The sequence below is a fragment of the Haematobia irritans genome, chromosome 5 (assembly GCF_050003625.1).
Source record: "Haematobia irritans isolate KBUSLIRL chromosome 5, ASM5000362v1, whole genome shotgun sequence".
Lineage (NCBI taxonomy): Eukaryota > Metazoa > Arthropoda > Insecta > Diptera > Muscidae > Haematobia > Haematobia irritans.
Genome location: NC_134401.1, coordinates 158,392,224 through 158,405,555, shown reverse-complemented (window position 1 = coordinate 158,405,555; position 13,332 = coordinate 158,392,224).

The window sequence follows — 13,332 nt, the reverse complement described above, 5'->3', positions numbered from 1 at the left end:
AAAAATTGCCAACCCTTTCCCTTTTTCATTTACCCAGCGAATAATTCACAATAGCCCATCAATGGCCTAAGCAAACACATCGAAAACAAGGAAGAAAATAAATAGTTCTGTTTTCGCTTCATAAATTTGAATAATGCCTGTAATCACGAAATGAATGTGAAGAGTGGAGTGAAATGAAAACCTCAATGTGCGCGCATTGACATTTGGCCAAAGGGTGCGGAAAATGCTGGCAATCATGTGTGACACTTTCCATTTGAGGCTGATATTATGTGACCACTAACCATTTCCAATGTCATCACCATCAAAAAGGATTAAAACTCATCATCATCCTTGTCATTCAATTTGTTGGCAATGTTGTTTTTGTTCGAGTTGACATTGGTGTTTTCTTGTTAGGGAGAGTGTTATACTATCACCTAAATGTAAATTCGCCATAATGGTCACATGATTACAAGCCATTCATTACCGAAACAACAACATCGACGACAACAACAACAATAACCCAACAAATAACCCACATCATTGCCACTGTGGTAGAATTTGAATGGATGGTGGAATAGAAAGGAATTGGGTGGTAGTAATGAAGGCCTTTTTCGAAATGGGGAAGTTTTTTTTATTCAATTAAAATTTAAATTGATACTGAAACTAAAATAAAATTAAAAATAAAAGAAACATAAACATAAAGATAAAATGTAACTAAAATAATATCAAAATCATATAAATAAATAAAAATAAATTAAGAACTAAATATCAAAAATTTTAAAAAATGTAAATTTACTCGTATGCGAATAAGTTCATTGTTCTTTACTTCTAAAAAATTTCCCTGAAGACGAACATCGCAGATGTTTTGAAATATTGGATAATTTTAAATAAAAATACAACTCAACAAAAACAACAACATCTGTTTTTATTCATATGACCTCAAGCCGAACTAAACAAATATAATTAAAAAAAATTAATTTAAATTAAATTAAAGATAAAATTTAAACCAAAATTAAAATCAATATCTTATAAATAAGTAAGAAATTATTGCATAATTTATTATTTATTTTATTAAACTAAATCTTTTAAAATCAAATATTAAAATTAAAACAAAGATTCAAAACTAAAAATAATAAAATAAAATACATTAAAATTAAACAAACAAAAAAATTAAAATAAAATAAAACAAGTAAGGAAAGTCTAAAGTCGGGCGGGGCCGACTATATTATCCCTGCACCACTTTGTAGATCTAAATTTTCGATACCGTATCACATCCGTCATATGTGTTGGGTGCTATATATAAAGGTTTGTCCCAAATACATACATTTAAATATCACTCGATTTGGACAGAATTTGATAGACTTTTACAAAATCTATAGACTCAAAATTTAAGTCCTAGTGCATTACACTAGTGTGGAACACAATGTTAGTAAAAAAAATATGGGAAACATTTAAATCTGAAGCAATTTTAAGGAAACTTCGCAAAAGTTTATTTATGATTTATCGCTTGATATATATGTATTAGAAGTTTAGGAAAATGAGAGTCATTTTTAGAACTTTTCGACTAAGCAGTGGCGATTTTACAAGGAAATTGTTGGTATTTTGACCATTTTTGTCGAAATCAGAAAAACATATATATGGGAGCTATATCTAAATCTGAACCGATTTCAACCAAATTTGGCACGCATAGCTACTATGCCAATTCTACTCCCTGTGCAAAATTTCAACTAAATCGGAGTTAAAAATTGACCTCTGTGGGCGAAAGCTATATATGGGAGCTATATCTAAATCTGAACCGATTTCAATAAAATTTGGCACACTTGACTATAGTACTAATTTTTCTTCTTGTGCAAAATTTTAAGCAAATTAGGGTAAAAGTCTGGCTTCTGGGGCCATATAAGTCCATATCGGGCGAAATATATATATATATATATATATATATATATATATATATATATATATATATATATATATATATATATATATATATATATATATATATATATATATATATATATATATATATATATATATATATATATATATATGGGAGCTATATCTAAATCTGAACCGATTTCTCCCCAAAATCAATATGGTTCTATTCTGAGCCACAACACGTACTTGTGCCAAATTTGAAGTCGATTCGACTACCACTGGGACCTAGACTTTGATTACAAAAATGTGTTCACGGACAGACGGACATGGCTAAAGGGTGATACGGTCAAAATTTGGTCAATATAAACTTGACGTATTTCTTTCAATTTTGCATTTAAAAAACCCGAGCACCCCTCATTTTGAAGGTTTGTGTGTGTGTAGAATGTTGCTCCTAGTTTGATTTTGGAATTCACTCTTCAGTTGTCAAAATGCCGTCCAAGCAAGAAGAGCAGCGTATCAAAATTTTGCTCGCGCATCGCGAAAATCCGAGCTACTCGCACGCAAAGCTGGAAAAATCGCTAAAAGTTGCCAAATCAACCGTTACAAATGTAATTAAAGTGTTTGGGGAACGTTTGTCGACAGCCAGGAAGTCTGGATAGGGGGGAAATCGAAAACCGGAAGCCGCTGAGACGACAAAGAGAGTTGCCGGTAGTTTCAAGCGTAGCCCTAACCTCTCTCTCCGAGATGCCGCAAATAAGCTGGGTGTATTGTCTACAACCATGCATCGAGCCAAAAAACGAGCCGGAATATCGACTTACAAGAAGATAGTGACTCCAAATCGCGATGATAAAAAAAATACGACGGCCAAGGCGCGATCCCGGACGACGAAACCTACGTCAAAGCCGACTACAAGCAGCTTCCGGGACAGGAGTTTTATACGGCAAAAGCAAGGGGAAAGGTAGCAGATATTTTCAAGCACATAAAACTGTCAAAGTTCGCAAAGAAATATCTGGTTTGGCAAGCCGTCTGTACCTGTGGCTTGAAACACAGCATTTTCATAGCTTCCGGGACTGTCAACCAAGAAATTTACGTGAAAGAGTGTTTGAATAAACGTCTGCTGCCTTTTCTGAAGAAACATGGTTGTTCCGTACTGTTTTGGCCGGATTTGGCATCTTGCATTACGGTAAAAAGGCCATGGAGTGGTACGCCGCCAACAACGTGCGGGTGGTTCCCAAGGACAAGAACCCTCCCAACACGCCAGAGCTCCGCCCAATTGAGAAATACTGGGCTATTGTCAAGCGGTACCTAAAGAAGACCAAAAAAACTGCTAAGGACGAGCAGCAGTTCAAGGCAAACTGGCTTTGTGCGGCGAAGAAGGTGGACAAGGTGGCTGTACAAAATCTGATGGCAGGTGTCAAGCGTGAGGCCCGGCAATTCGGATTTGGAAAAGCGAAAGCCTAACTGAATATTTTTCCTGAATTTTATACTAATTGAACTTGAAAAAGAAATTTAATTTGATTTTTTAAATAAACGATTTCACCGATTTACACGCGTTTTCCCTTGACCAAATTTTGACCGTATCACCCTTTAGTTACAATGCTAATTCTACTCCCTATGCAAAATTTCAACTAAATTGGAGCAAAAAATTGGCCTCTGTGGGCAAATGACTGCAAATCGGGCGAAAGCTATATATGGGAGCTATATCTAAATCTGAACCGAGTTGGCTGATATTTTGCAAGTTTTTCGAGACTCATAAAATATTCGGATGTACGGAATTTTTTCCAAAATCAATAGGGATCGTCTTTGAGCCGAAACAGGACCCTATACCAAATTTTTAGGACAATCGGACTAAAGCTGCGAGCTGTACTTTGCACACAAAAATACACCAACAGACAGACAGACGGACATCGCAAAATCGACTCAGAATTTAATTCTAAGCCGATCCGTATACCAAAAAGGTTGGTCTATGATTACTCCTTCTGGCGTTACATACAAATGCACAAACTTATTATACCCTGTAGCACAGTAGTGGTGAAGGGTATAAAAATAAACTATTGCAAACCTCCACGACGAAGGAAGAAAGGGATTAATCGCTCTACCCTACCGATAGCTTCATAAGTGTCTTTCTTCATATTTGAAAGGCCCTCAAAGTCTTTCACATCCCCTTTTTATGACAAAGCCACACACGCCCTATATGGATTACAGAGACACAGCGAGGGATCAATATACAAAAAAAAAGGGTTGTTGCTGTTGATTTGTATGGTCGTAGCAAATAATAATAATGACAAGCAATTGACACAATAAACTTCAACTTTTGAAAAGTCCTTTCAATTGAATACACAAATACAAGTTCATGAATTCAACTAACACTCCCCCCCCACACACACACACACTCACATATGAACACTACACATACATCATAGGCAATGCCAAATAGATTTCAAAAGCAAGCAAGTATCCTGAGAATCCTTGTTAAATAAATAATCGATCGATCGATAGATAGATGAATAGACTTATGCTTGGTTGGACATTCAATATAGTATGGACCATATGGACCATGAATATTGGGTCGGTCTGAGAGTATGGGTGTGTGTATGTGTGACAAAATGAAAGGATATCAATGTTTGTCAAAAAGAATTCAATTCAATAAGTGGATTAACAGTTTAAAAAAAGGTGGGGGGGAGGGGGTGGTAAAAGACGAAAAACATAAACATGACATGACATGGAATACAAAGATGTCACTTGTAATAGATTTATATCTTATCATTCGTTATTGATCAATAAAAATGAAATTTATAACATTATCCCATATTAAAGGGTATTTGTGTGTGTGAGAAAGAGAGAGAGAGAAGAAATGAAAAAACTAGGCCATGATATAGGTAAACGGCAAATTGAAATCTATTCACCCATATATACATATATGCTTGTCATCGTGTGCATTTACGATGTTTTAAGAAATGTTTTCCTGCAATTAGAACCCTATTATATTCCCTACTTTGAGTCATTAAAATCCCCACTAAGGATAGATTTAATGAAAGTTTTTAGAAATTACCTAAAAGACCACGCACATATATTTGAGACAACGCAAGGGCCAAGAAGAAGGTAAATCACCTTAGGTGCCGCACAGGTATCAATCCTAGGACCAATGGAATGTAACGTGCGACGAGATCTTAAGGATATACATTCTAGACCATATAGCTACGGTAATAAGAGCTAGGAACACGGAAGAGGCCCAACGCAAACTGCATCAAACGATAATACGAACGAAAACTTGACTGGACTCGCATGGTCTGCAGTTTGCCAAAATTTTCTACAGAAATAAAATTTTGACAAAATTTTCTATAGAAAAATTTGACAAAAATTTTTATAGAAAAATTTTGACAAAATTTTCTATAGAAATAAAATGTTGACCAAATTTTCTATAGAGATAAAATTTTTACCAAATTAGAAATAAAATTTTGATAAAATTTTCTATAGCGATAAAATTTTGACAAAATGTTCTATAGAAATAAAATGTCGACAAAATGTTCTATAGAATTAGAATTTTATAAAATTTTCTATAGAAATAAAATTTTGACAAAATTTTCTATAGAAATAAAATTTTGATAAAATTTTCTAAAAAAATAAAATTTTGACAAAATTTTCTATAGAAATAAAATTTTGAGAAAATGTTCTATAGAAATAAAGTTTTGATAAAATTTTCTATAGAAATAAAATTTTGACAAAATTTTCCTTAGAAATAAAATTTTGATAAATTTTCTATAGAGATAAAATGTTGATCAAATTTCCTATAAAAAACAAAATTTTGCTAAAGTTTTCTACAGAAATAAAACTTTGATAAAGTTTTCTACAGAAATAAAACTTTGACAAAATTGTCTACAGAAATATAATTTTGACAAAATTTCCTATAGAGATAAAATTTTGACAAAATTCTCTATAGAAAAATTTTGACAAAATAATCTACAGAAATAAAATTTTGACAAAGTTTTCTACAGAAATATAATTTTGACAAAATTTTCTATAGAAATAAAATGTCGACGAAATGTTCTATAGAAATAAAATTTTGACAAAATTTTCTATAGAAATAAAATTTTGACAAAATTTTCTATAGAAATAAAATTTTGAGAAAATGTTCTATAGAAATAAAGTTTTGATAAAATTTTCTATACAAATAAAATTTTGACAAAATGTTCCTTAGAAATAAAATTTTGATAAAATTTTCTATAGAGATAAAATGTTGATCAAATTTCCTATAAAAAATAAAATTTTGACAAAGTTTTCTACAGAAATAAAACTTTGACAAAATTGTCTACAGAAATATAACTTTGACAAAATTTTCTATAGAAATAAAATGTCGACGAAATGTTCTATAGAAATAAAATGTCGACGAAATGTTCTATAGAAATAAAATTTTGACAAAATTTTCTATAGAAATAAAATTTTGACAAAATTTTCTATAGAAATAAAATTTTGACAAAATTTTCTATAGAAATAAAATTTTGAGAAAATGTTCTGTAGAAATAAAGTTTTGATAAAATTTTCTATACAAATAAAATTTTGACAAAATTTTCCTTAGAAATAAAATTGTGATAAAATTTTCTATAAAGATAAAATGTTGATCAAATTTCCTATAAAAAATAAAATTTTGACTAAGTTTTCTACAGAAATAAAACTTTGACACAATTGTCTACAGAAATATAATTTTGACAAAATTTCCTATAGAAATACAATTTTTACAAAATTCTCTATAGAAAAATTTTGACAAAATTTTCTATAGAAATAAAATTTTGGCTAAATTTTCTATATAAATAAAATGTTGACCAAATTTCCTATAGAAATAAAATTTTGACAAAATGTTGTACAGAAATAAAATTTTTACAAAATTTTCTACAGTAATATAATTTTGACAAAATTTTCTATAGAAATAAAATGTCGACAAATTGTTCTATAGAAATAACATTTTGACAAAATTCTCTATAGAAAAATTTGACAAAATTTTTATACCCTTCACCACTACTGTGGTACAGGGTATAATAAGTTTGTGCATTTGAATGTAACGCCAAGAAGGAAAAGTCGGAGACCCATCGTTTAGTATACCGATCGTCTTAGAATTAAATTTTGAGTCGATTTAGCGATGTCCGTCTGTCTGTCTGTCCGTCCGTCTGTCTGTCTGTTCATGTATTTTTGTGCCCAAAGTACAGGTCGCAGTTTAGGTCCGATCGTCCTCAAATTTGGCATAGGGTCGTTTTTTGGAACAAAGACAATCGCTATTGATTTTTGAAAAAATCGGTTCAGATTTAGATATAGCTGCCACATATATTTATCCCCGATCTGGTCATAATTGGCGTGTTTATCAACCGATGTTCTTCAAATTCAGTACATCTGAATATTTTATGAGTCTCGAAAAACTTGCAAAATATCAGCTAAATCGGTTTAGATTTAGATATAGCTCCCATATATATCTTTCGTCCGATTTAGACTCATATAACCACAGAGGCCAAAGTTTACTACCGATTTTCGCGAAAGTTTGCACAAAGAGTAGAATTGACATTCTACCAATGCTTGGTAAATTTGATTGAAATCGGTTCAGATTTAGATATAGCTCCCATATATATCATTCGCCCGATATGGACTAATACGGTCCCAGAAGCCAGAGTATTACCCCAATTTGGTTGAAATTTTGCACTAGGAGTACAATTAGTAGTGTAGTCAAGTATGCTAAATTTTATTGAAATCGGTTCAGATTTAGATATAGCTCCCATATATATCGTTCGCCCGATTTACACTCATATGACCACAGTGGCCAATCTTTTACTCCGATTTAATTGAAATTTTGCAGAGGGAGTAGAATTAGTATTGTAACTATGCGTGCCAAATTTGGTTGAAATCGGTTCAGATTTAGATATAGCTCCCATATATAGCTTTCGCCCGATTTACACTCATATGACCACAGAGGCCAATTTTTTGCTCCGATTTAGTTGAAATTTTGCACAGGGAGTAGAACTAGCATTGTAGCTTTGGGTGCAAAATTTGGTTGAAATCGGTTCAGATTTAGGTATATCTCCCAAATATAACTTTCGCCCGATTTACACTCACATGACCACAGAGGCCAATTTTTAACTCCGATTTAGTTGAAATTTTGCACAGGGAGTAGAAATAGCATTGTAGCTATGCGTGCCAAATTTGGTTGAAATCGGTTCAGATTTAGATATAGCTCCCATATATATGTTTTTCTGATTTCGACAAAAATGGTCAAAATACCAACATTTTCCTTGTAAAATCGCCACTGCTTAGTCGAAAAGTTGTAAAAATGACCCTAATTTTCCTTAACTTCTAATACATATATATCGAGCGAAAAATCATAAATAAACTTTTGCGAAGTTTCCTTAAAATTGCTTCAGATTTAAATTTTTTTTTTTACTAACATTGTCTTCCAGCCTAGTGCATTAGCCGACTTAAATTTTGAGTCTATAGATTTTATAGAAGTCTATCAAATTCGTTCCAGATCGAGTGATATTTAAATGTATGTATTTGGGACAAACCTTTATATATAGCCCCCAACACATTTGACGGATGTGATATGGTATCTAAAATTTAGATCTACAAAGTGGTGCAGGGTATAATATAGTCGGCCCCGCCCGACTTTAGACTTTCCTTACTTGTTTATAGAAAAATTTTGACAAAATTTTCTATAGAGATAAAATTTTGACCAAATTTCCTATAGAAATAAAATTTTGATAAAATTTTCTATGGCGATAAAGTTTTGATAAAATTTTCTATAGAAATAAAATGTTGACCAAATTCTCTATAGATACAAAATTCTCTATAGAAAAATGTTGACAAAATTTTCTGTATAAATACAATTTTGACAAAATTTTCTATACAAATAAAATTTTGTTAAAATGTTCTATAGAAATAAAATTTTTATAAAATGTTCAATAGAAATAAAATTTTGATAAAATTTTCTATAGAAATAAAATTTTGATAAAATTTTCTATAGTAATAAAATTTTGATAAAATTTTCTATAGAAATAAAATTTTGATAACATTTTCTATAGAAATAAAATTTTAACAAAATTTTGTACAGAAATAAAATTTTGACAAAATTTTCTATAGCAATAAAATTTAACATAATTTTCTATAGAAATAAAATATTGAAAAATTTTCTACAGAAATAAGAAGCAATATGATAACCTCCTAGATGCATATTTGTCACAACCATGTTATTTTCTCGGATATTATGTATCTGATTTCGATAACCATTTGCTTTAGAGAGATAATAAAATTTTTGGCGCAAAAATTTTGTTTTCTCCTCATTCAAGAATTAAATTTTGCTCTAGGATGTGATCATATTCCTTCTCTGTGTTATACACATTCGAACTTTCGGTCGGATACAAAGATTTAAAATCTCAGGTGCATAGCATAAAATTATCTGGTCATTTATCTTCTATTCATTTATCATATTCCAAATTTAAATCATTTTGGAAAAACATTTTAAATAACTAAGCAATAGAAGCGTCGCCAAAAAAGTAGTGAAAATGTTCTTTTGGAATCCGAAAGTGGTGCAAAATTGGCTCCGACGTCATGAATTTAACATGGGCTTGTCATAGAACGGATGTCCACAATTTCAATAGCCGTAGCACTGAATTTGCATCACTTCTTAAGGTGTAATTCGAATTCAGTGTTTTTGGATGTGAATTAAAAAATTTTGTAATATTTTGCCAAATAATAATTTTTTTAATTTTTTTTTAATCAATTTTTATGCAATTTTAATGAAACATTTGACCACAAATATTTTCAAAAATTAGCAAATTTTTCTAGATTGGATTTTTCGACAAAATTTTAAATAATTTGTAACATTTTATAAATTCTTACTCTGTTTTTAACCTATGTGAGAGAAAAAAGTTAAAATTACTCATTAAGAATATGAAAAAAACGAGTTGTAAAAAATTGAATTAAAAGAACTTACACAGGAAGTTAAAATAAAGAACTTCTTTGCGAAGACATTCTTGGAAATGCTCTGGAACAACTTCCAATTTTATTTTGCTGGGAACTTCTAAATGCTCCACCAATACCATGGAATATTCGAATATTTTGAAAAAATAATGACTAACATATTGCCTTATTTAACTTAAGGCTATAAATATTCGGAAAACAAAAACGTAAAGCCTTACGAAGGGTGATGCACATAAATTGTAATGAACATAAAATATTAGGTTATTACGTGTGTTTTTGTTTTTACCCGCACCCCCTTCTCTCACTCGGTAACAATCCTTTTCAAGGCACAATGACCTAATACTAATTTACCCTTTGGCCCGGCTCTTTTGACAGTGCCAACTACCAACCAGTTTAATAGAGTACCATACAACTTCCATTTAAAGATTTTGAGAAAAATTGAAAAGGAAAAACTCAATTGATTTCAATGACTTTATTGCGAGTGGATCCTTGTGGTGCAAGTTGCTCATTTGAAGTCAATTACAGCCAAAACCAAACGCACACACACACACACTAAAACTCGAAGAAAGTGAAATCTATAGCTGATGATGCCAGACCCAAACACCACTGACATTTCACTTTTACGAGTACCACACATAATCCATATAATTCCTTGAAATACTTCTGTTATCTTCAATCAGATATTAGATGGAGATGGGCGAGGGCAGGGGCAGCGGAATCTTGTCGTCATTCCTTAGACCTGCAAAAGGTGTTTGATTCAATATCCAGCAGCCACCTTTAACCAACCACCTTTAGCCCCCTCCCAACACAAGCTTTTGGCCGTCACATTACATTTTAGCTTATTAGAAATCTTGTTCTCTGGAGTCCAATAAATTCGTTTCATATCCGAGATGTATGTGTCTGTGTGTGTGGTTATGTGACTGCGGTTATTTTAGGTTATCTTCGGCAAGCCGCCAATCGCTAACGTCGTGGTGTTGTATTGATAACCCCTTAACCCCAGTACTTAACCCAATACTAGGGAATGTTGTTGGATGAAGATCTCATCGTTATGTTTGCCGGATGGCCGTTGTAGATATGTGTGTGGTTGAGTGAGCGTGTGTGTTTGTATGCGGCGGATGTGTAATATTTAGTAGTCGTACTTATGTTTTGTTGTCGAATGTTTATCACCGTCTTGTCGTCATTTTCCATTTACGAAATGGATTTTCAACATAACACATTTTTGTTTGTTTGTTACTCGCCACACCATATGGAATAGACCAAAGTTTATGAATACAGTGGGTATCAATAAAAAGTTTGCCGTTGAGAGAAAAAAAATCGAAAATCGAGTTTCAACAAATTTTGTAAGTCCTCTACCATTGATATGTGAATAAATCTTTTTTACCACTGCTAGTTATCGTGATACTGACGGTGTTGTATTCCCTGTTGCCACAGTTGTTAGAATTCTACCAAAAAATGGTAGATTTGTACCAAAAAATGGTAGAATGGTAGAACTCTTGATGTTTTGGTAGATTTTCAAGTTTTTGTAAAAAATTAATAAAAATTTGACAAAGTTTTTTATAGATTTACAATTTGGCAATATTTTCTATAGAAATAAAATTTCGCAAAAATTTACTATGAAAATAAACCTTTGCAAAAATTTTTTTATAGAAATAAAATTTTGCAAAAATTTTTTATATAAATAAATTTTTGCAAAAATTTTTATAAAAATCTAATTTTCCAAATATTTCTATTGAAATAAAATTTCGCAAAAATTTTCTATAAAAATAAAATATTGCAAAAATTTTCTATAAAAATAAAATTTTGCAAAAATTTTCTATAGAGATAAAATTTTGCAAAAAATTACTATAAAATGAAATTTTTATAAAAATAAAATTTTGCAAAATTTTCTATAATTTTTTTTTTTATGGAAATAAAACTTTGACAAACATTTTCTATGGGAAAATAAAGTATTAAAAAAATTTTTTATAGAAATAAAATTTCGCAAAAATTTTCTCTAAAAATAAAATTTTGCAAAAATTTTCTATAAAAATAAAATTTTGCAAAAATTTTCTATGGAGATAAAATTTTGCAAAAAATTACTATAAAAACGAAATTTTTATAAAAATAAAATTTTGCAAAAGTTTCTATAAATTTTTTTATAGAAATAAAACTTTGAAAAACATTTTCTATGGGAAAATAAAGTATTACAAACATTTTTGATAGAAATAAAATTTCGCAAAAATTTTCTATAAAAATAAAATTTTGCAAAAAATTACTATAAAAATTAATTTGTTTATTAAAATAAAATTTTGCAAAATTTTCTATAAATTTTTTTATGGAAATAAAACTTTGACAAACATTTTCTAAAATTTGCAAAAATTTTTATAAAAATAAAATTTTGCAAATGTTTCTATAAATTTTTTTATAGAAATAAAACTTTGAAAAACATTTTCTATGGGAAAATAAAGTATTACAAAAATTTTTTATACAAATAAAATTTTGCAAAAATTTTCTATAGAGATAAAATTTTGCAAAAATTTTCTATAAAAATAAAATTTTGCAAAAAATTACTATAAAAATGAATTTTTTTATAAAAATAAAATTTTGCAAAATTTTCTATAAATTTTTTTATGGAAATAAAACTTTGACAAACATTTTCTATGGGAAAATAAAGTATTACAAAAATTTTTTTTAGAAATAAAATTTTGCAAAAATTTTCTATAAAAATAAAATTTTGCAAAAATTTTCTATAGAGATAAAATTTTGCAAAAATGTTCTATAAAAATAAAATTTTGCAAAAAATTACTATAAAAATGAATTTTTTTATAAAAAAAAAAATTGCAAAATTTTCTATAAATTTTTTATAGAAATAAAACTTTGACAAACATTTTTTTTTTTATAGAAATAAAACTTTGACAAACATTTTCTATAAAAAAATAAAATTTAACAAAAATGTTCTATAAAATTAATTAAATTAAATTTCTATAGAAATAAAATTTAACAACAAGTTTCTATAAAAATAAAATTTTGACAAACATTTTCTATAGAAATAAAATTTTACAAAAATTTTATATAGTAATAAAATTTTACAAAAATTTTCGATAAAAATAAAATTTTGCAAAAATTTCCATAGAAATAAATTGTTGCAAAAATGTTCTATAAAAATGAAATTTTGCAAGACTTTTCTATATAAATACAATTTTGGCAAAATTTTCTATAGATACAATTTTGCAAAAAAATAAAATTTTAACAAAAATTTTACCACAAATTCAAAATTAGATTATTTAAATTTGGTAGATTTGCGGCAGATTTTTGGTAAATTTTTCATCAAGTTATTGTAGATTTTTTTTAGCACAAGTAAGAAAATAAAATTTTAGAAAAATTTTCGATAAAAATAAAATTTTACAAAAATTTTCTATAGAAATAAAATTTTGACAAACATTTTCTATAGAAATAAAATTTTACAAAAATTTTCTATAGAAATAAAATTTTACAAAAATTTTCTATAAAAGTAAAATTTTGCAAAAATTTCCATAGAAATAA